The sequence below is a fragment of the Corvus kubaryi genome, unplaced genomic scaffold, assembly GCF_017639235.1.
Source record: "Corvus kubaryi isolate FWS band 111438036 unplaced genomic scaffold, C.kubaryi_AGA036_p1.0 37149, whole genome shotgun sequence".
Classification (NCBI taxonomy): Eukaryota; Metazoa; Chordata; class Aves; order Passeriformes; family Corvidae; genus Corvus; species Corvus kubaryi.
Genome location: NW_024581039.1, coordinates 150028 through 165019, shown reverse-complemented (window position 1 = coordinate 165019; position 14992 = coordinate 150028). Strand labels below are relative to the sequence as shown.

General features: G+C 52.3%; 1 long non-coding RNA gene across 2 annotated transcripts in view; it reads right to left on the bottom strand.

The window, feature by feature from the left end:
- LOC121661374 overlaps window positions 1-14992 on the bottom strand; it is a 107251-nt gene that overhangs the window by 67279 nt on the left and 24980 nt on the right. For both annotated transcript variants that reach the window (XR_006014942.1, XR_006014943.1), the window contains exon 2: window positions 5350-5502. This is a non-coding gene — a long non-coding RNA (uncharacterized LOC121661374). The remainder of the gene's footprint in view (window positions 1-5349; window positions 5503-14992) is intronic.

Here is a 14992-nt window from a genome sequence, read left to right as displayed (position 1 = left end):
TTATTCCAGTGGCCAAGAGGGACAGGGTGGGATTTCCATCGAGACCATGGGGCTGCTCCCAGGGCTGGAGCCCCTCTGCCCTGAAGCTGGGCTGGGAGAGCTGGGGGGGTTCCCCTGGAGAAGGGAAGGCTCCAGGGGGAGCTCAGAGCCCCTTGCAGGGCCTAAAGGGGCTCCAGGAGAGCTGCAGAAGGACTGGGGACAAGGCATGGAGGGACAGGACACAGGGAATGGCTTCACACTGCCAGAGGGCAGGGATGGATGGGATATTGGGAAGGAATTGCTGTCTGTGAGGGTGGGCAGGCCCTGGCACAGGGTGCCCAGAGCAGCTGTGGCTGCCCCTGGATCCCTGGCAGTGTCCAAGGCCAGGCTGGATGGGGATAGTGGAAGGGGTCCCTGCCCATGGCAAGGGATCTCTTCCAACCCAAATTTTTCTGGGATTCTGTAATTCTTCGTCTTCAAAAACTCCGAGAAAAGAATAAAATTCCAGCTGGACAGAGCTAGTGCTGGGATTTGGGATGATCCCAGTGTGGATCCAGCCTGGCCATCAGTGGGATCATGAAGCTGGGACCATGTGGCACCAGGGAAAGCTCTCCTGGACTCCAGCCCCAGCCACTGGGAAATGTTATGAATGTATGGATTTCTACCTGAAAATGGGAATTTAATTGAAAACTAAAAAAATTCTGACTCAAACACAGGAAATTAATTAAGTTTGACTCAAATAATCTGGAATCCCACAGAGATGAGGCCAGACAATTAATCAGGAGCGGAGGAGCTGTTTCAGTGGGATTGTGAGGGAATGCAGCTCCTTTGGGAGGAATTTGGGATCTGCTCCCTCCCCTGGGCTGCGCTGGAGGAGAATCCCCCCCTGGATTTCTCCGTAATCCGCAGCGGGATTTTTCCCCAATGTGCAATATCCTTGTCCTAATTTAGGAGCTTTTGTGCCTCCTCCTAAGGAGCCGGCGAACAAGAGGATTAAGGCAAGAACTCCCGGAAAATCCGAGCCCGTGGTATTGCTCGGCGCTGGCCAAACAATTCCGATCTAATTGATCACGGCATTAATTCCCGCTGATCTCTGTGTGCTCGGGGAGCCTGCTGGGAGATTCCTAATCAAATTACAACTAATTCCAAGCAATCTGACACTGCCGTGGCTTTTGTCTCTATTTTCGGGAGTCGGGGGATATGAAATGCATTTTCCATCTTGATCCGAGCGCACGCACTGGAAAAAGGCCTCTAAAATCATCACTCGCACGCCGTGCTGATTGGGGGCACGGGACTCGTGTGGCTCAGGGAAATTAAACTGGAAATGGGAACAAGCCGCCGAGTCACGGAGTCCTGGAATTATCAAATCCTGCAGCGGGCTGGGCTGGCAGAGGTTTGCAGCCCGTCCCCAGCGCGCAGGAACGTCTTCCCCAACCTGCTCCAAGCCCCGGCCTTGAGCACTGCCAGGGATGAGGCAGCAGAGCCTTGATAATTGATATATTTGGGAATTCCAGGGCTGTTCATCCCTTCCAACTGGGGGAACACTGCAGTTAAAAATAGGGATTGAACTGGGAGCGTTTTTACCTCCCAGCTCGGATGGAGCCCATCCAAAAACCCCCAGCAAGACCAAAGGAGCAGGGATGCATCGCTCATCTGGGCTAAATCAACGGGATTTATGGATTTCATCCCGCCCAGGCACCGGTCCCGCTCCCAGGGAGAGGTGCTGGGTGCCAGCATTCCCGGGGTTCCACGTCCAGGTGCTCCCCTTTGACCCCAACCTGTGAAAACCTCGGAAGGTTTCAGGTTCCGTGTGTTTGGAAAACTCCAATAAAAGGTGCTTTATTGATTCTAATTAAATCTTTTTTTCCGAAGTGGAGCAGATCCCAGTTAACTTTAATTTAGGGCTGACATTTACCCGCTGCCGAAGGAGGGGGAATTCCGAGTGGACAATTCATTGCAATTTGAGGGAAAAACATCCTCGAAATGCCAGGAAAGTGCATATTTAACATTTGCAGTAATTAAGTGATTTTAATTTAATAATAGATCCCTCTTGTCTCTATTTCCCCTTATCCCTCACTCCTGGCCTGGCACAGGGACTGAACTGCACTAATTCCTCCTTTTCCAGTGTAAATAAGGTTTAATTCCTTTCTCCAGCCAGGCAGCACCTTTGTAATTTCACTTTTTGTCAATAAATCCTTCATTTGGAGTTGTTTTTATTTTCCTGCAACAAGTTTTTCCCTCTATGCCACAGAACAAGTCCAGACTATCCCGCATCTGGTCCGGGTGGGAATTCCTCTACAGCACCATCTGGAATGGTTTTGATGGAAACACAAAGAAAGTTCTGCCATAACCCCCCTGGCCGCCCTCAGACATCCTCAAACTCTTGTTCCAAAGTCACTTTTGCTGGGTCTTTTCCTTGGAAGCACCTGGGTTTGTGGGGTGCAACATGCAAGGGAAGAGATCTTGCTTTACATTTTGGGATTAAAGATGGGGATCCAGCGCAGGGGGAGCTCGGGTTCAGCTGGAGTGAGTCCAGAGGAGGCCCCGGAGCTGCTCCCAGGGCTGGAGCCCCTCTGCTCTGGAGCCGGGCTGCGAGAGCTGGGGGGGTTCCCCTGGAGAAGGGAAGGCTCCAGGGAGAGCTCAGAGCCCGCTGCAGGGCCTAAAGGGGCTCCAGGAGAGCTGCAGAGGGACTGGGGACAAGGCCTGGAGGGACAGGACACAGGGAATGGCTTCCCACTGCCAGAGGGCAGGGCTGGATGGGATATTGGGAAGGAATTGCTGTCTGTGAGGGTGGGCAGGCCCTGGCACAGGGTGCCCAGAGCAGCTGTGGCTGCCCCTGGATCCCTGGCAGTGTCCCAGGCCAGGCTGGAAGGGCTCGGAGCACCCTGGGACCGTGGAAGGTGTCCCTGCCATGGCAAGGGCTGGGCTGAGAGGATCCTTAAGATCCTTCCAAGCTAAAGTTTCTCTGAGGGGGGGCTGGACCCCCCACCCTCCATCCAGCCCTTCCCTTGTCCTTCCAGACGTCTCCTGTGGCCGAGCCCTCTGGAATGTGCCCTTCACCCAGCTCGCTCCGCTCTCCCGTCCCATCCCTCTGGGACGTCCGGCTGGGAGCTGCCGCCACCTCTTTGCTGACTGTGCCTGTTTGGCTCCATATGTTTTCCCTGGCAGGGTCCCGGAGCCATCCCCCTTTCGGAGCAGAGCTGGCTTAATGATAGCCATTAGTTAGGAACTGTTAATGAAGTTTCCATCCTAATTAAGCTGCTCCGCACCTTGCGACACGCAGCGTTCCCGAATCCCCAGGAGCAGATGGAGCTGTGGTGGGAATTGTGCTGGGATTCAGCCAGATGACTCCCATTAATAAAGGGGAATATGGAAAGGCACCCAGGCTGCCCAGCCGGACACCCTCCAATCCAGCTGCACCGGGAATTCAGGGATTTGGGCACCTGGATGGGCAGCAGAGGGAAGGGATGCCATAAAATGCTGAGCTCTCATCCTGGGAAACCTCAGCCCTTCCCTGGTTGGGTTTGTCCCTCGGGAATGAGGCTGGAAATGGGAAAAAGAAGAAATCCCTTTCAAGAGTGGGAATGGCAAAGCCAGGCTCGGAGGGAACGATCCCCATCCTGGTTCTGCCAAGCAAAAATTCCCACCTTTCATGCTTCCAAGTTTGCCCAGGTCCCAAGAGTCTGGGATTGTATTTTCCCCTGTGATATTAAATTCTGCCCTTTGTGTGAATGCAACTGTAAAAAAAATATATTATTCCCATTTTAAAACATTATATCCAGGTTTTCTTTTGGAATCACATCCTATCCCACAGGGCTTATTCATCTACAGCCTCCGGCTGTGTATTTCCAGAGAGGACAAGAAAATATCATTTACAAACAAAAATATTTTTGGAACAACATTCCTGAGTTTTCAATTATGGCAAAGTTTGTTGACAGAACGAGGTGAAAACACAAAGTATTTGGGATGAAACATGCCTGGCTTTAAGTGGAAACCTGCTTCCCCCATTTCCTGTGCTCCCTAATAGTTTTTGAGAGTATAAACCCACGATCAGTAACCCCAGTAGGGGCTGTGGTAGGAGCTGGGGAGTGTCCAACCATCCCAGCAGCACCTGGGCTCTCCCCATCCATCCCCCGGGATCTTCCCGAGGAGTTTTCCTCCCTGCAGCAAGTTTCCAGCTTTGATTTAGCTTTGCTGGACTAAGCACATTATTAATTGGGTTTCTTTTATTTACAATTCTGTTGCCTGGAAGATCTGCTGGGGTCGGTAATTGAATTTTGGGAATCCAGTAATTAAAAAAGTCCAAGGAGCAATAAACGGGAGCGTCCGTAAATAACGGCATCGGAGAAGGGACATCCATCACCCGGATTAAATGATTTCAGATCATATTTGAACTTCTTAATTTTAATTTACGGCTTCCTGAGGATTTACGGCCGCTGCTGACTTGGTTTTCCTCTGCCTGCCCCGGAGAAACAGCTTTCCAAGAATCCCTGGATATTTTTGGTTGGAATCTCAGTGTCCTGGGTTGTTTTGGTGGCTGTGTTCCCACCCTGGGGGCAGCTCCAGGGAATCCGTGGCACGGAGAGGGCCAGAGGGTGAGTCCCACCCGGTGATTCCCGGCTGGCTGAGAGATGGATGCCCAGGCACTGGGATTTTTCCAGGATTAAGGACTGTTGCCCCCCAGGGTGGCAGTGATGCCCTGTGATCCCCACCCCGTGTCCCAGCTCCCAGCAGCTCTGCACTGTCCAAGGTGGGAACAGGGATTATCCCTGACCAAGGGTGGGATTACTTCCCTGCCTGCCTGGACAGGCCTCTCAAATTCCTGCCTTAACACCTGCAGTGAGCTGGATCCCAGGTAATCCTCAGCATCTGGATTCCCAAAGCCAAGGCATGAAGCTGTTGGAGGCAGGAATTGGTGAGGCAGGAAAAACTCCAGAGATCTCGCTGTGTTTGGTGCTCAGCTCTGTTCCTAGACAGGGAATTCTGGGAGCCTCTCCAAGGACATGTGGCATGGAGTGGGTGCCAGGGGGACCTTACCTGTGCTTGGGATGCAGCGTCAGGGATTTCGTGTAGGAATCTGCCCTTGTAGGGAGGGGAAGGAGCAGCTTTATTCAGGAGGGTGGGTTTCAAAATAATAATTTCCAACCTGGCCAGCAGTAGGGGAAGATCGGGAATTCTGCTGGGACAGCGGGGCAGGACCACATCCCCTGGGGCTGGAGTGCAACACGATGGAGTTTCTTAACATTGATCCAATATTTTACGTGGCATTTCCCATCTTAGCCCACTTTTACAGCCTTCATTTCATCCAAAATTCCCGCAGGAAGGAAATTCCTGGGCTGCCCAAGCTGCTCCTGTTGGAAGTGTATTTACCTGGTTCTCCACAGCGAGCTGAACTTCCCTCCCTGTTCCTTTCTGGAATCCACTGGATAAGCACTGGCTGTGGAGAGCAGCGATCAGTTTGGGAGCTTTGCTCTCCCAGAATTCCATGTTTTCCTGGCAGCGGATCAAGAGATGACAAATATCCTGCAAGAAGACAGAGGCTTTATTGTTGCTGTTTGAGGGGATCGGCACGTCCCAAGTGGGGCTGGGTTGGGAACCGGGCCGGGATTTGGGAGAGGCGATTCCAATCTATGCATTAATTATGGATTGATAATCCTGCCTGGCTTTTTTTGGTAATAGAAGCTGTCAGGATGGAGAGCTGCTGCCGGCCACTCGGTGCCGTGTGACAGCGCTGCTCTTCCCGAGCCTTTGGAAAACGTCATTTGGGAAGTGCTGCTGCCAGAGGCACATTTTCCCTGGCACCGAGAGGGAGTGGCAGAGCTCAAAGCATCTCCTGGAAAAACGGGGGAAAAAGCCCAACTTGGAATGCTGCATCCACAAATCCTGCCACCAGCAGAGAAGGGAGCAGGGAAAGGATTTGAAAATGCTCTTGGGAATATGGGAGCATCTTCCCAACCCCTCGTCCCGCTGGGTCCAGGTTACAGGGGATGGTGGGGGTGTGGAAAGCTGTGTGAGGGGAGACTGGACGTGGGTATCCAGAAGGATTCCTGTGCGGGGGGGTGTTTGATGGGATGCGGAGCAGTGATGATCCAAATAAAAAGCCAGCATTTCCCAGACCTGCCACTATTTGTGTCCCCATAAAAAGAAATCCTAAACCACAGGAGTCATTTGAATCCATGTTCTTCCAGGACGGAAACACTTGCATCCCACATCCAGCCTCCTCCTCCCGAGCTCCCAACAGCCTGTGCTGTGCCGTGCCAGACAGGAACAGGCGCCAAGCTCTTCCCAAAAAAATTGCACTGAAGGAACACCTTGCTCATTCCGAGAGATGGGGCACATGTCAAAAGAGATGAAGGAAAGGAATTGGCCTCGGAATTCTGCAGGGGGAAGAGCTGTTGATTTGGGAAAGTGGGAAGGGCTGGAGAATGGAGGGATAGGACAAGGGGAATGGCTTTAAGCTGCCAGAGGGCAGCGCCACGTCGGATACTGGGAAGGAATTCTTGGCTTCTTCAGGTCCAGGCCATTCCTCCTTATCCTATTGCTGGCTCCAAAAGGTGGGGTCAGATGGACTGAGGCTCTCCCAGCGTCCTCATTTCCCACTTCCCACAGCAACTGCGCCCCCAGCCCAGGAGCTGCTCCCCTTTCCCGTTTTCCCAGGGCTCTGTGCTGTTGGAAGGGGCTGAGCCTGAGGCTGCCAGCTCCGGGTACAGCCTGCGATCCTTCTGCGGGAGCCCGGCGGGTTCGGCGCTCAGCTGCTCCGAGCGGATGCTCCGGAGCTTGGCTTTGGGATCCGCTGCCAGCTCCATATGAATATTAACCATCTGCGGGGTGGGAGCTGCAGCTCTCAGATCCCTCGTGCTCCAGCTCCCAATTCCTTCTCTTCCTTGCTTTTTTAGTGTTTGGGTGGAGCTAACCAGTGCACACCCGTGTTTTCCAGTGGGAATTAATTTGGATAGATAATTATTATAGCTATTTGGATGGATCTTTATTAGAGTTATCCCATCCCTGGCAGTGTCCAAGGCCAGGTTGGGCAGGGCTTGGAGCAACCTGGGATAGTGGAAGGTGTCCCTGCCCGCGGCAGGGGTGGAATGGGATGAGCTTTAAGGTCCTTTCCGACCTAAACTATTCCAGGATTCTGGGCATGGCATCCCCATGGAGTCAGGGCATTGCCACGCTCCTAAATGTGGGAACAGGAAACATCCTGGTTGTTCACGGAAGGCAGAACCTGCTCTGGTGCTCAGAGGGAATGTTTGTCTCTGGAATTCTGTTCACTTCATGGGGATGCCATGCCCAGAATCCTGGAATCAGGAGCAGGAAGCCCCATCCCCAGAGCGACTTTGTCAGTCCCATCCTGCTCTGATCAATCCTTGGCTTCCCAGGACTCTCCCAACAGCTCGGCCGCCCGTCCTTTGCCACCATCCCTCCGGTCTCCACGGCACTCCCCGATTCCCGGGAACTTTGCATCTTCCTCATTACCAAAGGTTGTATTTAAGATTCCCGTGTCTCCGGCTTAATAACCCCCAAATGAGTCCCGCCGGAATTAGCCGTAATTAAGGACATTGTGAAATATGGCGGGGGCAAAGGGAATTACACTGTATTACTTTATTAATAATATTCCTTAACTACACTGGAAATTGCTATTAGGCCTGAACATTCCTGCCTGGATATGGAAATAGTCTTTTGCTATGCTAATCTAGCACAATTTTCTTTTCAATGTAAACAAATTATCCTCTATTAATATGCTGTTCTCCTTGCATAGTTAATTATTGTAACAGTAAGGAATAAAATGCTCCGGCTTTCGCTGTTTCGGATGGAAAAAGGGCTCCATAAATACTTTAATAGGGAGCTAATTATGCACAGAATTCCGATGCCGAAAATGTGTTTGTAATTGCATTAAAATGGTCTTCTGTTCAAATATTGGGAAGCTGGCTAATTGGAGGCGAGCTGGAATTTCAATATTGTGAATCAATGATTTCCATACACTCCCTGTTTGGTTGTGTTTCCCTTCATATTTGGCTTTGGGAATGAAGGGAATATTTAATGGTGCTTAATATGAGCAGCTCCAGGTTTCATACCAATGAAGGAGTCATGGAAAGCAGGAATTTCAGAGGCCTGGGCCACGGTGTTGGCCTGGATTTGGCTGGGGGCTCCCATGGGAGCACCTTAAGGAGAGAACTCATCCCCACTTCTCCCTCACAGGAGCTGGGTGGGATCAGCCTCGTCTCCCAAGGAACAGAGGGAGAGGCCTCAGGTTGTGCCAACGGAGGTTTAGGCTGGATTTTAGGGAAGTTCCGCCATGGAAAGGGTTGTCTAGCCCTAGATGGTGGAGTTCCTATCCGTGGAAGTGTTCAGAAACCACAGGGATGAGGACACGGGTTAGTGGTGACTTGAAGACCTTAAAGCTCTTTTCCAACCTTAACAATTCCATGATTCTGTCCCTGGGGGAGAGAGTCTCTCAGGGGACGATGCTGTGTGGCCACCAAACGAAGTGGTGTGGCTACCAACTGCTGGCATGAAGAGCCACGTGGAGATGTGCCAGCTGCCATCCCATGGGAAACCAGGATGTGCCACAGCCACCAAGCAGCTGGAGAAGGCCAGGGCGGGAGCACGGACAATGGGATCACGGAACACCAAGGCGTCAGCACCGCACCCGAGGACGGGTTTGGAGTGGGAACAGGCAAACAGCTTGTGGCACAAAGCAAAGGAGAGAATTCCAAATGGCTAATCTCCAGCCACCCACACAAGTTTTGTCTCTCTTTAGCACCTTTCCCTGTTGCTAAGTCTCGCATCCAAAAAACCGGAGAGGAGACACTCCAAAGACACTCCAAATTATGCAGCAATATTGTGTCGAGCAGCTGAAAACAGGCTGGGAGCGGAGCTCGGCAACGCGGCGCAGTCCCGGTTATCTTTAGGGAAATGCTGATTATCTTTGGGAAACGCTGATTATCTTTGACCTGGGCAGCACCGAGTCTCCGAGCATGCGCCGGGATGGGCTGGGACATAGATGGTTCTGTCCTGCTCAGCCCAGCTAAGTGGGGTCTTGGAAGTCCCACTCGACCCTGCCATTTGTTCCACACAATCCCAGCACTCCCAATGCACAGGGAATGCTGTGTGTGCCAGAGCAGCTCCTCCTGGGATCGCTGGGTAGGAGAGCTCCCCTGGAAAGGCAGCTTTATCCCTGAAATCCTGCATGTGCCCCGCAGATGAAACAGGAACACCTACAGTTGGTTTGTGTTCTGCCACATGAGTGACCTGAGTCAGGTTCGATTCATTTTTAAAGGAGAAAATCCCTTAAAATACAGCTGAAGGCGCATGGCAGGGGCAGAGGAGAGCCTTCCAAGTGAAAATTCCCAACAAATTAGCTCAGGCCAGGAGTTAGCACTTCAATTTTCGTAACAAATACCCCAGCAAACCCAATTCCTTAAGCTTGCTCGTAGGAAGCCAAAGAAATCATCTGCTTCAGGGGAAAAAAAAAGAACAAATGGGAAAAAAAGCCGGAAAAAAAGACATGTCAGATCCCAGCTATCCTGCCAAAATCCCCAAACAGCTTCCTAGCTTTTAAGGGAAGAGCATTTGAAATATCTTTGCGGAGTCGTGTCTGTTTGTCTGACAGATGTCTGCAATGTACCGGGAGCTGGAGTCATGCTCCGAATGTAAATAAGATTATGGGCCTTGCAATATTCCCATTCCCTCGGATTTACCTCCACGCCGAGGAAAAGAAAGCGGAAGCCGGGTTTTATTCCCCGTAGGTTTTTTTCTCTCCATATCCCACAAGCAGGATTAACATTTTTTGCCTTGTCAGTTAAACACCCAGGTTTGTCCTTTAATCCCATGGTTACTCCAAAGGGTCCAGCTGTTGGGCCAAAAGGGCAATTTCTGGCTAAAAATAGGAGTTATCCACTTGGAAGCATCATCTCCTTTTTCCCCTTTTCTCGGCCCCAGAATGAATAATGAAAGTCTCAATAATGGAGTGTACTGAGGCCTGTGCTGCAATTCCCGGGGACAGCGGTATTCCCAGGGACGTCCTCAGTCCCGGAGCGATGCTTTTGGGGAGAGGCAGGGTCTCCCTGTGGTGGGAAGGGGGAGCTGGACTTTGGAAGGGTGCAGGTGGCCACTTTGAGGAGCACGGAGCCACTTCCCGCTGTCCTGCTGGGACATTGAGAAACAAGGAGCAGCTCCGAACCCCTGGCAGGGATTGGTCATTCTGCCTTTTCTGTCCACTGCAAACCTTAATTCCAGAAATTAATTCACCAAAATTCCTAAAACAAAGCCTTTCTTCAAAGCTCCAAGCCACCGGATTTGCCCTTTCCCTGCCCTCTCCCAGAGGGACTCCAAAGGGGTTGAGTGGTTTTCCTAAATACCCAGCGACCCCAGGCTTAGATCCTGGATGCCAGGAGTCATCCTGATGTTCTGGCTGAGCAAGAAATCCCTTAAAAGCAGTGTTTGAATTTGTAATGGGAATGTTGACAGAGCCTCGACGGGAGCGGCGCGCGCTCCGCAAAGTCAATCCCGTAATTGATCCTGACTCCTACACGGAGCCACATGTGCCGGGCTGGGCAGTGGCCGGGAATAGCGCTGGGAACAGAGCTGGGAATAGCGTGGCTTTCACCTGAAACAAATGAGGTCTAATTAGATTAATCTGCAAATCAGTGCTCGGCACTTGTATGATTAATGAGCGCCTTGCCCTGCTCTCAGATCACAGCCATGGATTATTGGAGGGGATTTTATGGGGAAGGAGATTTCCCCCTCTGTGCCAGGGATCCCGCACGCGCCTGGCGAGGGAGCGGAGCTGGGAACTCGGCGGCTCGAGCTGGCCTGCTTTTCCGAGGAGCTGAGCTCGGGATCGTGCGGGTGTCAGACGGACACTCTCCAGCTGTTCGGGAACCATGTGTCAACATTATTTACCAACCTAATGTGATGATAATTATGGAATAAAGTGCGGGAAGAGCGCACGCGGGCAGGATGGCCATACATACTTAATGATCCCATTCTCCTGCCTTTGCAATCAGCCGGAGCCGAGCCCATCGCTGGAGACATGTGGGAGCAGCAGCGCAAGCTGTCTGTGCGGGATGCGGGGATGGCTGGATGCGGCAGCGCGCATTCCAAGTAAAAAATTCATTTACAAATGGGTTTCAGGGTTCCCAGCAGATGGGAGAGCACGGAAGTCACGAGCGGCCCTTCTCCGCCATTTAACCCTCGCGCCGCCGCACCGGGAGCGCCGGGAACGGGGCCAGCTGGGAACAGGGAGAGCAGGAGGCCCAGCCGGAGTTTCTTTTGGAAACGGCTCCTTTAAAGCCCAAACACCTGTACTTTTACTGCTGCAACAGCTCACGCAGGAGGCAGATGTGTAACCGGAGCCGTCGGAGCTGCTTGGAATTAGAAAAACATGGCTTGGCAAGGAAGGGAGGGGGCTCGGGAAGGCGTTTGGGAGCAAGGCTTTTATTTCGAGATCAAACCTCGATCTTTAAAGAGTTTCCTCACGTCACCTTCAGCTCCTGCTGAGCGCCGCTCTCTCCACAGCCAGTCCCACCCGTGGGCACAGTGGCCAATTAATTCCAAAGGCTGCTGGAAGCCGGCAGGATCGGGCCCTGCAGGCTGCACAGCCAGAGGAGCCCTTCCCAGGTTTAGGTTGGATATTAGGAATGATTTCTTCGTGGAAAGAGCTCTGTCCCACCCTGCCACAGGTGGTGGATGGGGCACTTGGGGACGTGCGGCAGCAGTGACCTTGGCAGTGCTGGGGAGTGGTTGGACTCAGCGGTCCCAGCGGTGCTGAGCCACTCCCAGGATGCACAGCTTCCCAGGAAGGCTTTATCTCGTCCTGAATGGAATTCTTCTGGCAGGAGGGCCGAGCTTGGCCGATCTCTGGCCTTTGCGCAATGCCGTTATAAAACATCCATTGTGGTGGATGCTCCCTGAGCACAGCAGCCCTCCCACTCCTTGTTCACTGGGGGACGGAAAACCCATGGATGTACACCAGTTTTTATCAGAGGAAAAGCGATTTATCCCTGGAGGCACGAGCAAGCCCTTTCCTTCCAATCTCCTGGAAGAGGCAGGACAGGGCCCGAGCTGTGGGGCAGCACCTCTGGCCTGGAATCATGGAATGGGAAGGGCCCTCGCAGGTCATCCCGTTCCACCCACGGGCAGGGACGCCTTCAACCAGAGCAGGCTGCCCCAAGCCACGTCCAGCCCAGCCTGGGACACTTCCAAGGCTGATCCCACCGAGCGAGTCGGGAGCGGCCTTGTGCCGGATCCCCCCATTCCCAGAGCCGCTCCATAAGGTCTCCGGCAGGGAAAAGCTCCTGCATGTACAGCCGGAGCTGGTCAGGCTGCACACTCCATCCAATGTCCCTCCATGCTGCTCTAAGCAATCTGGGGTTTTCCCCCCGCATTTTTCCTAAATACTGCTCAGAAATTGTTTTTCCTCCAGCCCTTTCCATATCTTTTGGGATTATCCCATGGCTCTGCTGAGTGACCTGACCCCAGTGCACCATGCCCCCGGGTTTTTTTTCCCCCCTCTTTTTTTCCCCCCCTTTTTTTTCCTTAAGTGTGAGCTCATTTGAAAATTCCAATTTCTCCAATAATTCGCTGCAGCTGCTGAGATGTTCCCGTGCTTTTGATCACTGTTATTAATGATGTGCTGTAACATATGCAAGGCTTGCAATCCCAGCTACTCTTTCTTACAAAGATCAGTTTGTACTTCCCCCCGCTCCCTTCTCCCCCTTTCCCTCCCTCTTCCCTCCCTTTTCCCTCCCTCCCTCGGCTCTGATGGAGCTCATATGTTTTAGGAAGTTCATCTCCCAGCTATTAGTCGGAGAATTAGGAAATGTGTGGGCAGCTCCTCTGTGGTACAAAAGACACTGGAGGAAGAAGCCGTTCCCTTTTATTCCCCAAAGAAGGATTTTGGCTTTATTTCGGGGCCTGAGTTTGCTGTTAAAAATGTTGTGGCTCGTTCCTAATGTTGTCTTATTGACTTCCATGTTTTGAGAAAGGTTTCCAGCTTTGCATTTTTTAATTTCTCAACCACTCCCAGACCAAGTTGTGATCTCAGTGCTGTAAATACAAATTCCAGGTGATTCCACGGGAATCTGCGTATTTATCCCACGTTTATAACGCCACAAGCACCATCAGAAACTGAAAGCTAGGATTTTGACATTGCTCCCAATCCAAGGTGTTGAAAGCCAGTTAAAAACCAGACAATTTTAATCGGTTTTAATTTCCCTCCTGTCACTCCTAATGACTGATGCATGAAACCCCCAGAAATCAGGAATTATTTTCCCTGGAATGCCATGCTGAAGGTGACAGCATCCCAAGGACACAGGATGCACTTGAGGACACTGATGCCACTTGCTGGAGGGCACCTGGGATGCTCAGCGGGATGGGGACAGGGCTGGATGGACTCCAGGTGTCCCTCTGCTGAGCCAACGCTGCCACCCTGCTCCACCTCGGGGACGTGTCCCTGTGTCCCCTGTTGCCTGCTCTCGGTGTCACCCCCCGCTGGGGCAGCAGAGCGGGGCTCCTGCTATCCCGGTCCCCGTGCTCACGCTGCAGTCCCAGCACAGGGAGGACCCCAAGGTGACACCCCAGGGTGTCACCCTGAGGTGACCCCACACACCGGGACACACTCCATGTGCCTCGAGCTATTCATGCCGGAGAAATTCCCTGCTCGGAGGCTGCTGAGGAACTGGGAAGGAGAGAACCAAGTGAACAAAGCCCCGTATTCCAGCATGGAATGGTGGCATCCTATGGCACAGACCTCCCCACCCCGCGGCAGGAGAGGGGGTGACCAGACCGCGTCCCCTCTTTCCACGCGGCTCAACGTTATTTCTACACAGCAAAATTAATTAGTTTTAGTGTTTTAGCACCAAAATCAAGGGGAGCAGGAGCTGTTTGGGGGGAGTCTGTCCCCCCGAGGCTGCCGAATGCCTTTTTATTCCTGAAGCTGCCTGAGGAGCGTTGTATTCCCTAAATTTCTCCCCCCTCTCAGCCCCGCGTCGGAACAACCATGAAAAAATAACCCGGGCTGCGCTTTCCCCCCTCCCTCTCCTTTTCCGTCTTTTTTTCGAGCAGGGCGAAACAGGTGCTGAAATGTGAAACCCTACTGAGGGATTTCCTCGGCACGCCAGCGTGGTGGGAGCGCGGACCTGGAGTGGGATGTGCTCCCAGGGCTGCCGGAGCAGGCTGGCAGCGCCGGGAGCGCCGCGCTGTCGCTTTAAGAAAAAATAAACTCGGCTCTGAACTACCCAAAACCCTGCCATTTCCAGCCTGGGCTTGATTAATGATTTTTCTATCTAATAAAAGGTTCACAAACCATCTGTTTTTCTCCCTAATGCCTTGCCCAAAGGTTTTTCGTTCCTATTTCAGGCTTGGGGCCAACTGACATTCCCCTCTTTTTTTTTCCCCAGCCTTGTAAACAAACCCTTCTCTCTTTTTAATCTTCCAGGGCTGTTTCCTACCCATCGTTATGCATATTCATTGCGAGTAAACATTTTTAGTGTCTACACTTAATCTCTTCCACTGGCAATTACTGTTCTATGCTGTTTTGTAATGCAGAAGGGCCAACGCTTTCCCTTCTAATAACAGCTGGGTCGCAGATGGGGCCTGCAGTCATTGTAGAAAATAAAAATTTACAAGATGCCAGTGGAATTTATTTCAGTTTTATGGAGTCACAGGAGGAACCTTTCTGTTATCCGCCTTCAGTGCAATCTGCAGGCACAAGGCAGGCTTTTGACATTTAATCAAAGGGGGGTTCAGGTAGGGGCTGGAGCGGCGCGGGAAGAAAGCAGGTGGATCCTATTAGGCAGTGCCATGGTTAATTTATTTGGGAGTGATTGGCTGAGATGTGTGCAGCCAAGCTCTGACATGCCGTGTATATCTTGTTTAGCAGCCCGCTCCCGAACCGGGGCGCTGGCACCGCGCTGCCAGCCAGCTGTGGGGCTGGGGCACCGACAGCACCCCTCCTCGGCAGCACCCGCCCTTACCACAGGGCTCCGGGAGAAAGGAGTTGGATCCCGAC